The sequence below is a fragment of the Camelus dromedarius genome, chromosome 33 (assembly GCF_036321535.1).
Source record: "Camelus dromedarius isolate mCamDro1 chromosome 33, mCamDro1.pat, whole genome shotgun sequence".
Lineage (NCBI taxonomy): Eukaryota > Metazoa > Chordata > Mammalia > Artiodactyla > Camelidae > Camelus > Camelus dromedarius.
The window spans coordinates 3,327,040-3,342,354 of record NC_087468.1 but is presented as its reverse complement, the minus strand read 5'-3'; the positions used below and the strand labels follow the sequence as shown (position 1 = coordinate 3,342,354).

The following is a 15,315-nucleotide window of genomic DNA, read 5'->3' as shown; positions in this document are numbered from 1 at the left end:
TAATCTTTTTAAACATAAGTTACTATAAGATATTAAATATATTCTCCTGTGCTATACAGTATAAACTTGCTGTTTATTCTTTACATACTCAGTATCTGCAAATCTTGAACTCCCAATTTATTCCTTCCCACACCCTCTCCCCTCTGGTAACCATAGTTTGGTTTCTATGTCTCTGTGTCTGTTTCGGTTCTGTAGATAACTTTATCTTTCAGTTTCTTTCTTTTATGTTTTTTTGGTTTTTTTTAGATTCCACATGTGAGCTACCTCATATGGTATTTTTCTTTCTCTTTCTGGCTTACTTCACTTAGAATGACATTCTCCAGGTCCATTCATGTTGCTGCAAATGGCATTATTTTATTATTATTTTATGGCTGAATAGTAGTCTATTGGAGAAATATACTACAACCTCTTTATCCAGTCATTTGTCAGTGGACATTTAGGTTGTTTCCATGTCTTGCTATTGTAAATAGTGCTGCTGTGAACATTGGGGTATAGGTGTCTTTTTGAATAACGGATCCTTCTGGATATATGCCCAGGAGTGGGATTGCTGGGTCATATGGGGGGTCAATTTTTTGTCTTTTGAGGAACCTCTATACAGTTTTCCACAATGGCTCCACCAAACTGCATTCCCACCACAGTGTAGGAGGGTTCCCAATTCTCCGCAGCCTCTCCAGCATTTACTGTCTGTGAACTTCTGAATGATGGCTATTCTGAATGGTGAGAGGTGATACTTGATTGCAGTTTTGATTTGCATTTCTCTGATAATGATATTGAGCATTTTTTCATGTGCCTATTGGCCATTTGTATGTCTTCATTGGAGAAATGTTTCTTTAGGACTTCTGCCCATTTTTGGATTGAATTGTTTGTTTTTCTTTCTTATTAAGTGTGAAAGCTGTTTACATATTCTGGGAATTAAGCCCTTGCCAGTTTCATTTATTGCCACTATTTTCTCCCATTCCATAGATTGTCTTTTTGTTTTGCTTTTTGTTTCCTTTTCTGTGCAAAAGCTTGTAAGTTTAATTAGATCCCACTTGTGTATTTTTGCTTGTATTTCTATTGCTTGAGTAGACTGCTCTAGGAAAACATTGCTGAGATGTATGTCAGATGTTTTGCCTATGTTTTCTTCTAAGAGGTTTGTAGTTTCTTGTCTACATGTTTCAGTCTTTAAGCCATTTTGAATTCATTTTTTTGTGTGCTGTGAGGGAGTAGCCTGACTTCATTGATTTACATGCAGCTGTCCAGTTTTCCCTACACCATTTGCTGAAGAGGCTGTCTTTACTCCATTGTATGTTCTCACCTCCTTTGTCAAAGCTTCAATGACCAAAAGTTTGTGGGACTATTCTTGATAATTTTTTTACCCATTCATTGATGGATGGACATTGTTTGTAACTTTGGCTACTCTGAATGATACTGCCATGAATATTGATGTGCAAGTTTTTGTGAGAATATGTTTTCATTCTGTTGGCTGTACAGTTGGCCCGCCATAGCTGTAGTTTCCACTTCATGGATCCAGATGGCTGGTTGTAAAGGGACTCGAACATCCTTGGATTATGGAATCCACGGTGGGGGGTTCCTGAAACGAACACCCCCGAGGATACTGAGGGAGGACTCTATATGTAGGAGTGGAATTGCTGATCCATATAACTATAACCTTTTGAGGAAACACCAGGCTTTTCCAAAGAAGCTGCACCATTGCCCCTTTCCAACGGCTGCGTATTGAGGGTTCCCATTTCTCTGCCTCCTGACCGACACTTGTTATTGTCCATGTTTTGATAATAACCATCCTAGTGGGTTTAAAATGAGATATCATTTTGATTTTGAGTTCGCTAGTGATGCTGAGCATCTTTTCATATGCTTATTGGCCAATTGTGTATCTATTTAAATCCTTGGAATATTTAAAAATTGGGTCAATTTTCTTTGTATTGGTCAGTTGTAAGCATTTGTTTTATATCCTGGATACTAGTCTCTTATTAGATATATGCTTTGCAAAATTTTTCTCCTATTCTGCAGATTGTCATTTCACTTTATTTTTTTTAAACATTAAAATAATTTCTTTATAGGGGAGGTAATTAGATTTCTTCATTTTATTTTTCTTGCTAAGCACGCACTCTATCAATTGAGCTACCCCCTTCCCCTTTCATTTCACTTTCTTCATGATGCCCTTTGTAACAAATGGTTTTAATTATGATGAAGTCCATTTTATCTTTTTTTTTCCACTTGTGCTCTTGGTATTGTATCTAGGAAGCCATAGCCTATCCTAGGACCACAAAGATTTGTACTATGTCTTCTTTTAGAAAGTTTATACATTTAGATTTTACGTTTCCGTCTGTGATCCATTTTGAATTAATATTTTATTTGTTATATAAAATACGGGGGTCCAGATTCCAGATTCATTCTTTTGCCTTCAGATACCCAGGTGTCTCTGCACCATTTGTTGAATAGACTATTCTTTCAATGGAGTGTTGTTGGCATATTTCTGGAAAAATGACTGTAAATGTAAGTTTCCCCCCTGGATTTTTTATTGTGTCTCATAGATTTATGCATCCAAACTTATGCCAGTACCATAATGACTTTAGTACTATAGATTTGTAGTAACCTTTGAGTGAGCCCTCCAACTTTGCTCTGCTTTTTCAAGATTGTTTTGGCTGACCTGGGCCCCTTGCACTTCCATATGAATTTTGGCATCAGTTTTTCAATTTTTGCAAAGAAGTCAGCTGGAATTTTGATAGGGATTCCATTAAATTTGTAGATCACTTTGGGGAGTCTTAACATTTTTAACAATATTGTCTACCATTCCATGAACAAGGGATGCCTTCCATATATGTAGATCTTTTAAACTGTTTTTGGTGATACTTCAAAATGTTCAATGTACAAATCTTGTAAAATTTTGTTAAATATATCTCTCATTTTACTTTTAATGCTGTTGTAATTGGAAAGGCTGAGCTTCCTAAGGGTGGGACTAGATATCAATTTATTTATTTCTAGGATTCCTACACAGCAAATACCCTAGATTTATATTTGCTTCATAAATCTATCCACAATTCTTCCCACCCCCGTGTCATAAGAAACCAAGACCCAGGTTAAGCTACCTGAACACCTATGTGGAAGTGAGAAGTGAGGCCCTTGGGTGGGGCTTTGTGCAGATTATACTGAGAGCTTATTCAGTATGGCTTCATCTTAATTTCTTTTAAACAATCCTTTCAGTGTATATAGTCAGATATATTAAGAACATGCCCTTTTGATGTGCGGAGGAGCTAAGACTATAATTTTCAAATAATTTCTAGTGAGAGTGTTGTACTTGAAATCTAATTTGTATCAATCTTTGAAGATTTATGTTTCAGGAGCTTTGACTATATAATACCTGTCTTTATTCAAAAACTACAACTAAATGCTCAAACAACATGTAAGAGTTTGAGCAAACTGCCCCCGCCCCGTAGTGCTGGTTGGCTGCAGTTGTAACTGGAGTCAAGTCTTACCTATCCCTGTACGCTTGGGCTGATCTGCTGAAAGCGGTTCGTCCAACAGTTTATTGGTAGTCTTTTGGACAAAGCCATAAAGCATTGATTTAAGGTTGCTGGAATGCAATATCTGCTTATTAATATTAAGTAAGCACATATTGAGTGCTTACTGTATGTTGGGAATTGTCCCTCAGCCTCACATGAATATTATTTCACATAAAACCTCTCATATTTCCTTGTTATTCTCACTTTACAGATAAGGAGACTGAGGATTAGGTCTTCTCTCTTTTGGGGGGAGCTCATTAGCAATGATGGGGATTTGTAAGGAAAAAGATTGATTCATCCTGAGAAAATATTTTTCTGAGAGTCAGCATTGAAGAGGGTGACCACTGAAGAGGGTGATCATTGTTTGAGTGAGGCGAGCCCTGGGTTGTACGGAGTCAGCATCCCTGTCCAGGACACGGCACGTGTAGGGCTGCGTGGTGGGTGAGGCGGCGCGGCCGCGCAGGGAACGCGGATGCCGGGCCATTGGGCTGTGCTCAGGCCCGGTGGGGCTTTCTCCTAAGGGCAGTGGAACGTCATTGACAGATTTTAAGTAGGGGAGTGGGGTGCTCTCGTAGATCACTTTTGTCTTGTAGAATGCTTAGAAACATTTAGAAGGCTCCACAGGAGGTGATGCGATGAGTCAGAGTAGGGTGGCTGTGAGGTGTAGCAGTGTTCAATTTTCAAGTGATTTTCAGTCCCAGTTTTGTGGCTCAGTAGCCGTGTCACTTGGATGACGCACTCAAGGAAGTGAAACAATTTATCTAATGAATTGAAGCAGTGATGTACCAACTTCCCAGTACTGCTGTGGAGATCCAGTGAGATAACGTGTGCACAGTGTGCAGCGTGGTCCCCAGCACAGAGTCAGTGCTGAAGGAGTGCCAGTGAGTACCTGGTAGGACAGGTGTGGGTGGTGAAACTCGTTGACTGAGGAAATTGGGCCCTGAACGAGGGGTCCAGTCACATCTGTGAGTGATGGGCCTGAGCTGGGGTAGGGAGGGAGACCTTGTCCCCCGACCAGGGGCCCTGGGTAGGACTGCTATTGGAGGAGAACCGTGAAGTCAGCTCTTTTCAGATGGAGTTTGAGGTGCCCTGGAGACATCTAAGTGCAGTGCCACAATCACAGTGGAGGTCTGGGCCCGGGTTGTGCATTTTTCTATAATCTCAATCCATGAGGACACTGAGGTATTGATCACTGAACGTGAAGACATACTTTACAGGACAAGTGAATAGTGGTATCATCTCTGTCATCAAAGCTCACGTCTCTTTATTCATCACTCACTTTGCTAATTGGGTACTTACAGAGCTCACTTCACCGTCCTCACCTGGGCTCAGGCTCCACAGAAAGGAGCTGGTGAGTCTCCCTCTTTTCCAGAAGATGACACATTTTGCTGGTAGCCTTCTGTACCTCACCAGACTTAGAATTTTAGTTTGTTCATTTAATTCTATCTTCTGTTGTCCATCTCCTGACAGGAGAGGCGTTTTACATCATGGTCAGGTTTCAATTAGCTGTTACTGAGAATTGCTGATCTGATCCATAGTGTATGTATTCTATTAACTTTGTAGAGTACTTATCATTTTTCTGTCTTTGCCCTTTAATTTTGTTTGCCCCTTCAATATTCTATCCTATTTGGGGCCTTATTTTATTTTTTAATTAAAAAATGTCAGTTAGCAGTTAAGAAAACAAAAGCAAAGGAAAAATGCACATGATAGCTAAATTTAGAAAATATCTAGTGTGTTTTCTGTCTCGGCAATGGAGGGTTCTAGAAACTCATGAAAACCTTCATTACATAAGTTCCTTAAAATGCTGATTAAGAAATAAGACCTTCCTTCCTCATCTTTCAAGCTGCACAGCAAATTGTCAAGAAAGTGAGGGGAAATCCTTAGAAGCCAAGACAAACCAGAAAGCAGGGATTCTGGGAGATATGCGAGCCTTAGAAGCCCTGGGGGGCCAGTTGGCTCGTGAACTGAGTTTCAGTTGCCTTGACAGGAGGGCTGGAGGTGAGCCCCAGGCCTCTCACACTGGGAGTTGGATGGCTGTTCTTATGTAAGGCCAAGCACATCCTGAGAATCCTGCTTTATAAAAGGGTGAATTAGAAAGAAAAGGAAAAAAGCATTCCTCAAGGCAAGGCAATAAGGAAAGTCAATTTTTTTGGAAGCGGGGGAAAATTATCATATCCAAAGTAAGGATTTAGTTTAAATCTGTTCTGGCATGAGAGTGACAACAAATTCCTGGCAGAAAATCACAGCTCCTCCCGGAAAGAGAAGTTGTGTTTTGAATGAATCAGTGGACAGCCATTCCAAAAAAGGCCTCCAGAGTCTTCTGGATCAAGATATTGGACCCAAACACCTCCCTTCCATGGTCTCATTTAAATAACCAGAAAGGTTTTAAAGGAAAGAAGCCATAATCATAGTTCTGTTTATTGACATTACTCTGTGCTAGGAATTCAGAGGTGACTATGGAGTTGTCTCCTCTTTTATGTACCTTACTTTCTATTTGACATATTTGGGGAACTTGGTGGAGGGTGGTGTTAGTCTGTTGCAATTAGCCAGGAGAGGAGATTAAGAAAGCAGTGAAGGGTGGGTGACATTTTTAGCTGAGGACAGTCCTGTTCAGTTGGTTTGTAACTGCAGGCTCGTTGAGTTGTCACTGGAGGGAATTGATCTTATGGAATTTGGACTTAACTCAGGCCTCTTCAGAACGGACAAGTGAACCTGGAGAAAGACAGTCAAATCTGTGCAGACATTGAATTCCACGTGAACGTGCTGTATCCCTGAGCCAAAGATCGGACAAGTAGGCAGCAGTTCTTGAGGACAGAGGAGTGGTTTTTAAGGTTCTCCAAGAATGAATCCCAGGGAGCCGGGATGGCCAGTTGTCAAACTGTGACTTTGCTATTTGGACGGTGTGCCCACCGAGGATATTGGCCGTTTATAAGTTTCCATTTCTCGTTAATACATGTCAGGTGATGAGGACGTGGGCACAAGTGTTTGACACCTTGTCGAGGCGACTTTGGGTACCTGCCTTGAAGCGCGGGCACAGCTGCGGCTGCGTCACACATCTTGCCGCCCATCCCGCTCCCCGGCTCCGTGATCACGGCAGGGTGGTTCCTTGTTGACCTGTCCGTCTCCTCTGTGACATCGTAACCAAACAAAAGACTGGGGCTTATTAGCTTGGCTTTGTTCTTTTCCATCCTTCCCTTCGAATGATGATGACTGATAGTGGACCCAGTTACGTTTGCAGATGATTTACAAGTAGGGCTCTCAGTACAAACCTTGTAATCCTCGCTGTGTGATCTGGAGAAGAAAGTTACATTCTTTCCAAATTGTTTTGATGCACTTATGTGGAAAAATGATGTACATTTGAATATGTATTTCCTCTCTGAATCATCATGGCTCGAGATGAATATTTGTAGACATGGAATGAGTTTTCTGTATTTGAACTGTATGGTCCCCTAAATTCTCCCCAGCTTTTTAAAGTCATCACTTGAGTGCTACCTCCAGAGTGCCCCAAAGGTTCCACCACTGCCTGTTCTTCGGACACTGTGAGTTTCCAAGATGGAGAAGGCTGCTGGCTGTTGAGGCATTCTCTGACACATCTGTGGTTGGCTGATGTGGGCTTAGCACCCAAGACTTGGAAGACAGTAAATAACCACGGTCAAGTCCATTTCTGGAACACTCATGGAGGAATTTACACCTATGCTAGTGGCATACGTTATTTCATTTAGTTTTCCCAACAATCATAATTCGATTTTATCACCTGTATTAAAAAGGAAACTGTCAAAGTGAGTGACGTGCAGACTTTGGACTGGAACACGGGTCTTTCTGATCCCTGTCTCTGTTCCCTCCCCAGCCTATCCTTCCAAATGGCCAGGAGACTCTTCCTCAGTCTTGAGTTTCCCGCTGATGTTAACACTCTCTTTGTTTCTGGAGAGGAAAACAAGTCTAAACTTACTTTCCAGTTGGAAATGGAATGGAGAGTTAACGTTGGAAGCCGGGAGAGTCTGTCCTGTGATGAAGCGGTCTCCGAGCCACTTCCACTGGGACGTCACGTCACTGTCTGGGCCCCTTGCACAGCCTGTGCACAGGTGATAAGCCAGATGTGCCGAGCAGTCCTCCTGGACAGGGCAGTGCGTTGGAAATGAGTTTGGGGATTTGGTTTCATTACATAGGTTCCTGAGGGCCTTGGCCTGGCACTTCGAGTGGGACCACTCCCTGTCCCACAGACTCGTGCTCTGGGCCCGTGCAGACCTGACTTGGCCACAGCCTGAGGCTCAGGGCCCGTGGTGATGAGAAGTATTTTAGTCCAGGGTCTGCCGGAGGCTCTGACACTTCTGGGCTGTGGGGCTTTGTCCAGGATGATAATAATTCCTCCCCGAGTTTCAGATTACCTTGCCTGTGAGCCGGGGTAGTAATAGTTTCTGAATTGATTGTAATGATTCAGTAACGGGCGCAGCGTGTGCTGGCAGGTAGCTGGTGCTTAAGGAGCAGAAGTCGCAGTCACTCTGTCAACCTCTCACTGTGTGCTCTGTGCTTTGAGAGGTTGTGTGTTTGGTGAAAGTCCTGCCCAAACCCTAGGGTCTAGATAAACTGTTGTTCCTTTACTTTCCCTTCCTTTTCCTCTTTCCCTTCTCTGTGCCCCATGTTTAGTTAGCAGATTCCTCTGTTTCAGGGAATACGGGACTTTCTAGTAAAAGGACAGGCGGAACGCGGAGAGGTCGGGCCCAGAGGGGGTCTGGAGCGTCTGCACAGCGCTGTTTCCCTACGTTTCTGCATCTGGTCCCATCAGTGCACGAAGTCAGCCGTCCTCTTCCTTCCTGTGTCATCGGGTCTCTGTTTTAAGGGAAAACTTTTTTACGGGTCTTTTTTCACTTACATGTTTTGTTCAGATGCTTGTTGCTTTTCTCCCTGTGCTTTAGCATTCCTAGGAGAGAATTCAGCAGTGCAGCATCCTCTCCGAGCTCTATGAGTTGATCGGCTTCCACTGCAAGTCCGTCTTCTTCAAGCGGGTGGCCCCGGTGCAGCGCGCGGCCCCCGGCATCCCGGAGCCTGGCGGGAAGGCCTGCTCCCGACTCCTTCTGCAGACGCTTCCTGGCTGCAGTCTGTCGCTGTTTCCGCAGGACTTCAGCAAAGGTGTTGGAACTAAAACATCGCATCAGTCCCATTAACCATGCCTGGTTTGGGCCCTGCTGTCCTGTCTCATCAGGGTGAATTCTGATTCGTTTAGAACAGGGCTCAGCAGACTTTTTCTGTCAAGGGCTTGGGAGTAAATATTTCAGGGTCTGCAAACCTCCTGATCTCTGGTGCAGCTGCTCAGCTCTGCTGTTCAGACGCCAAAGCAGCCGGACAGTCCACACACCCTCAGAGCTTTATTAACAGTGGTGGCTGGGGCTGGATTCGGTGTATGAACAGCAGCTGGTCCCCACAGCCTGCTCACTATTGACTCCTGCACCAGAGCGTGCATTTGCGACAATGGGTGAACCTACACTGACACGTCATCATCACCCAGAGCCCATACTTGACACTAGGATTTACACTTGGTGGTGTGCACTCTGTGGGTTTGGACAGATGTACAATGACACGTATCCACCATCACAGCATCATACAGAGTAGTCTGTGCTAGTGACCCTAAAAATGCTCCGTGCTGCACCTCATTAACTGCTCCTTCCCCTCTAGACTCTTACAACCACTGATCTTTTAGTCTCTGTGGTTTTCCCTTTCCCAGAACACCATACAGTTGGAATCAGACAGTTGCAGAACTTTCCCAGATTGGCTTCTTTCACTTAGTAATATGCATTTAAGGTTCCTCCATGTCTTTCCATGCCTTGATAACTCATTTCATTTTAGCACCAAATAATAGTCCATTTTCTGGCTGGACCACAGTTTATCCATTCACCTACTGAAGAACAGCTTAGTTGCTTTTGAGTTCTGGTGATTATGAATAAAGCTGCTATTAACATCTGTATGCAGTTTTGTGTGTGGACATAAGTTTCCATTTCGTCGAGTAAACACCAAGGAGCACAGTTGCCGGATCATATGTTAGAAGTACGTCTAGTTTTGTAAAAAACTGCCAGACTGTCTTCCAAAGTATCTGGGCCATTTTACATTCCCACCAGCAATGCATGAGAATTCCTGACGCTCCACATCCTCACCAGCATTCGGTGCTGTAAGTGTTCTGCGTTTTGGCAGTTCTGACAGGTGTGCAGTGGTACCTCGCTGTTTCAGTCTGCAGCCCCTTGATGATAGATGCTGTGGAGCATGTTTCCATAGACTTCTTTGGCATCTAGATCTCTTCTTTGATGAGGTGTGTGTTCAGGCATTTTGCTCATTTTTTAATCAGGTTATTCATCCTTCTTGTTGAGCTTAAAGAAATTTTGGTATATTCTGGATATCAGCCCTTTATCAGTGTGTCCCTGCCCTTCACCTGCAGCACCAGAGTTGTCCTTTGGGTCTCAGTGGAGTGTCAGCTCTTCAAAGAGGTTCCCAGTCTTCCCTCAGCCTAAATACTGTCCTTGTATTTTTCACTTTCATTGACTCATTTTGTTCTTTTTAAATAGCATTTCCCATAATTTGTAAGTACATTAAAAAAAGGGCAATGATTGAACACCGCCTCCCCCACCAGGCTGTGTGTCCTGTGAGAGCAGAGGCCCTGTCACCACTCATCGTTTCCCATGACAGCACATGGCACATGTCCATGTAAAAGTGCATAATGTGGGGCCAAACCTGATGAGCAGCTATGACGACATGTGTTGGCTACCATTTATTGAGTAGACTTTGTTTCTGATCTTAATTATTAAATCACATGAATGAAACTTGTTTGTTTTGAAAAATAAAACAACAAAGCACACCTCCGTTTGATTGGTACTTTCTACTTAGCCTTCTGACCCAGGAGGGGATGTTCACCATCATTTTGTGGAGGAGGTTGGGGAGGTAAAGTAAGAGAGTGAGATCAAATAAAGTAAAAATGATAACTATCAGTTGGCTTTATTTTCACTAAGACATAAAAGTTACTTTAAACCCTATCTCAGCTGTTGTTCTGTTGTTTTAAACATTTCTCATAGGATTAAATGGAAGCCCGCTAAACCCTGAAAGGGAAATTGTGTGCTCAGGTCCTGAAAAGTGTTTATGTCTATTTCTTGAAATGCACATTTTCCCTGCTGGTTACAGAAAGTCGAGGCGGGAACACAGCCGTGCGCTGTGTGTCTGCCGGCTTCACGAGCTGCTCACTGTCATTTTCATTTTCTTGTGTTGCAGTTTATGAAGGTTTTCCATGAGATATATTGCTCAGCCTTTTCCTGAATGAAGGATTGAATTTTCCACAGGAAATCTTATGAAAGAGAGTGACAAGGCACATGGGTTTCCCAAAAAGGAATACTTGATGTAATAAACCCTCACTATGGTGAACTTTTTTAATACAAGCCAGTTGAAAATTTTATCACTAGGTCATAGGCCACAAAACTGTCTTAAGAATAAAAAGATTCAAATTTTATAGAAGAAGCAGTTTGAATCAAGTAGAAATTATGATTTATACACTAGTTGGTGTTAGAAATTATACTCAGTCTTATCATAATTGCCTGTGGTAGGAACTGGATTATTATTTATTTATTAATAAAAAATCCACTAGGTGCTATTTGCCCCATTCTTGATGCAGCAGTGCTGAGGTTAGTTAAGTTGGGCCATTTAGGATTGTTAGCTAGGTTTTCCGGACATTGATTTCAGCCTCTTTATCTTTTATACAATCTCTTCTTTTGTATCGGCCTTTGGTCTTTTGACAACATGGAAATACTGCACGTATCTGCCTTTCCCTTTTTTCCTGTCTTTGTGGGAAAAGATTTCTCAAAGACAAACTACTAGGATATAAAGGATTTTGTGTGGGGTAAGTTTGTTCAGTTCTAAGGATTTCAATTAATACGTATTAATACTTGCTATTCAGCTAATGACAGTAAAATTATAAACTAACTTAAGTATACATCAGTAAGTATAGTACAATCAGCCCATCACCCAGATTAAGGAATTCACAAACTTTTCCATATTTCCTTTATTCAGACCTTTGTTCTTTTATTTGTCCTTTGTTGAAGTATTTGACAGCAAATCCAAGAAGACATGTCATTTTATCCTATGTGCTCAAGTAGGCATGTCTGAAAAATGAGGGCCTTTTTTTGATCAGGTTTTTCCATTTGACCCATGTGCTCGTTAAGTACCAGCTTTATCAGGCATCTCACTAGGCATTAGGGATCCTTGGGGCAATGAGACAGTCCTGGCTCCCAAGGAAGTTAAGGGCTGATGGAAGAAACCAACACAGGAGCTTGGGTGCCTCAATTAAGGTCCCTACTGGGTGACACCAATTGGACAAAATTTGAGCACAATACAGTAGGATTCACAGAAGTGACTGGTCAGACTTGTAGGGCAGGCCTTGAGAGAGGTGGTCAGCAGGGCTACAAGAGGAGGACTCATTTGATCAGAATCTGAAATCCTTTCTGCCAACCTTTCTACCAAGCCCCCAGGGCCCATCACAAACAACCCTGTGCTGTAACTGTTTTTGATTCCAGTTACCACATCTCCTTCAGGAAGGATTTTAAGGTGGAAAATATTTAAAATCCGTAATTGTTGCCAGAAGGGACATAGAACAAGGAACATGGAAACAACACAAATGTCCATCAGCACATGACTGGATAAAGACGAGGTGATACATATATACAATGGAATACTACTCAGCCATAAAAGATGCCATTTGCAGCAACATGGATGGACATGAAGACTGTCATTCTAAGTGAAGTGGGGTGGAAAGAGAAAGAAAAATGCCATATGACTTCATTTATGGGGAATCTAAAATTAATAGCAATAATAATGACCACAAATGAACTAAATATTGTTTTGATTTCTTGAATATATGCAAGCACATCTGACTGTCCTTTGTGATTGGATTACCATATTCTGTTTATTCTTTTGTAGATGTCCTTATTCCTCTGGTAACTAATTTTAAAAATCTAAAGCTCTAATCTGTTCTTAGAAACAATAATTAGTACATATATGTAAACTAAAAAATGCAGTATACTCTATACATGTATTTACATGCAATATGTGTATGTGAAGTTGAACTGTAAAAATTCTACGTGATAAAACTGAAAAAGGAAAAAAATAAAAAATTTATTTTAAAAAATCACCCCTCTTTAGATATTAAAACGTTCATTTCTGAGATTCTGTGAAAGACAGCATGGAAGTAGGTTTTTAAGATTTTCTCCTTGCTCCTCGGTGAGCAGCCTGGGCTGCACAGCTTGGCCGCCACAGGCGCCCAGGACTTGCCGGCTTGCTCCTCACTTGTTGGGAGGAAGATTAGCTGCTTCAGGATTATTTATGTTCTTAGAAGTTGCTGAAAACCCCACAGAGCTTCTGTTTACATGGAGTGTATCTGTCAATATACCCCATTATAGAAATTAGAACAGAAAATTTAAACCCAAGAACTGACAAGCACACGCTGCCCCGGCACTTGATCAAAGCAGTGCTGCCACGGTAGCGTGTGTTGGTTCTAGAGAAAATGCACCGTACACTCAAGAATGAGGGTGAACCAACAGATCTCATCTCAGCAATGCTATGAAGAGGTGGGACCCAAAGCCCCTAAAACACTGCTGAAGTCCCCAGATGTCTCAGAACACACAGAGCCATGGGATCAAGAATCCAGTGTCTCATGGATCATCAGCTGTGGAGAAAGTGTCCTGGGTCAGGAGGAGCAGAATTAGGGATAGAATGCACACAGTCCTATTGACAGCAAAGCTTTAAAGGTTTTGAATTGACTGAAAGTTTGGCAAAGATTTGCATTTAGACTACTACATTTCCTCTCCTGGAGACGTTAGAAGGAAAACACTGATTAATAGAGGATGATTGTAATGGATTAATTATGATACTGATGACATGGGCTACGAACACTAACCCTGCACTCAGTGTAGGCTAAACCTTTTATGTACACAATTCAATAGGTCTCCACACCCCTGCAACGTGGCATTAATCACTCAGACAGCCATGAAACCAGTGACTATAAAACAGTCACAAGCCTTCCTCTCCAGCATGAGGTAGCAAAACCAGTAAGGGTTTTCAATGAGAAAAGCTAAAATCATATATTTATGGGAAAGAAAGCAAATGAAACACTGAAGAACAATAAACCAAAAGAGCAGATGGAATGGAAAATTTTATTGAAAAAGCAATGATTGATTCAATTAAAACAGCTAATGTCCCTGGTATAATTGAACCATCAATCCAAATTTTTGGAAAAGTGGGTTGTGAAATTACTGTTTCATTTAATATTGGAATTCCTATTTGGACGAATTTGATATGCACCACTGGTGTGAGGTTAGATATTTAGGTAAATAACAATATTCCTATTTTTTAAGTTAACAGAAAACATAACACAGGACTCCAGATTTAGGGAGAGAATGCAAAAAACTACTATCATACTCCATCCAGTAAAGACAAGTGTCCCTGCGTCACCAAAGCAATGAGAATTTGCACAAAGAAAACACAGTTCTCCAATTGTGACAAATACGAGACCGTGAGCCATGAGTTACGGGAACGAGCAACTGTTTAAATACCATGGGCAAATTTTTTTTATCATCTTGAAAACATCACTGATGTTCTAGGTAAGAAAAATAATTGTTTTACTAGCAAATCCAACTGACACAGGGGTTTTTCCAAGTGAGAATGTGATTCCAAAAAGTGCAGTAAAATGAGTAAAGATGATCTGCGCAGTGAAGGAGATGGTCTTAGACTAACCAGCACCACGATTCCCGGTTTTACACTTGCTGTCTGCTCGTCACCTCTGACACAAGAACTCATCAAATGATTGTTTTTTCTTTAGGGAAAAAAATATAAATAAAATCTAACTACAAGATGTCGTATGTAAAGCGGTAATGAAGTTGTCTAACCTTATAATGCAGCCAGTGTAATGTAGCACTTATTCGGGCACTAGAATTTTTTAAATAATGATTTATTTTATATCCTATTTCTATCCTAAAGGAGGCACTTAAAGATTTCTACTTTATTCAACATATCTTGTCGGGGTTGTGTTATACACTGGTATGGCAGTTTTCAGAGATTCAAAATCGCCTCTGTGGTTGTGGTCAGGAAAGGCAAGGCTCCCTCACAGCTGCTACAGAGAAGGAATCCCCGGAGTCAGCCCCCGGGCAGCTTCCGAACCGCATCTGCTTGCACTTGGCACAGGACACCATCAGCAAGTGTAACTCTGACAATGAGTTTTCCCCGGGGGCCTGGGAGGGGCTCTAACATTCTGAAGCCACTTGTTTCCCAGTTAGATAAAGCTTGGAAAAACAGTTTATTAGAAGTGACTCCCTTTGTATGTGCCTTTTGTCCTGAGAGGTCACTAATTAGCATAACTATAAAATACCCCATAAGAATTTAGGCACCACATCTTTTCATCTACCTGTCTATTTGTTTATCATATTTATAGTTAGGTTACATTTTCTATGACGTTCACTTCCGGGCACCAGAAAAGAAAGGTTACAAAATATTTATTATAAATAGGGGGGACTGGTTCTAAGGGTTAAAAACCACACCTGCTAACAATAAAATATAATAATTTTAATCTCAGTTGCATCAGACCTTCCAGAATTACTCCTTCAATTTCACTGTTAAAACAGTAATGGAATCTCGGTTCTTCCAAGACTCGGGCCTGATCGCCACCCATCCAGACATCTGTCTGTGGGTCCCTACTTGTCCTCGAGGCCCCCGAACACACCTTATGGGGTGAACTTTCTTCAGTGTCCCTACTGTAGGGGAAACCTGGAAGTCTCAGGCACTATCCAGGATT

The 15,315-nt window shown here is 41.8% G+C and overlaps 1 long non-coding RNA gene across 1 annotated transcript; it reads left to right on the top strand.

Moving 5' to 3' along the window:
• Positions 1-7,422: 7,422 nt before the first annotated feature.
• Positions 7,423-10,519, top strand: LOC135319841 (uncharacterized). Its single transcript, XR_010378739.1, has 2 exons — positions 7,423-7,585; positions 8,417-10,519. It is a non-coding gene; the product is annotated as an uncharacterized LOC135319841 (long non-coding RNA).
• The last annotated feature ends 4,796 nt before the right edge of the window (positions 10,520-15,315 follow it).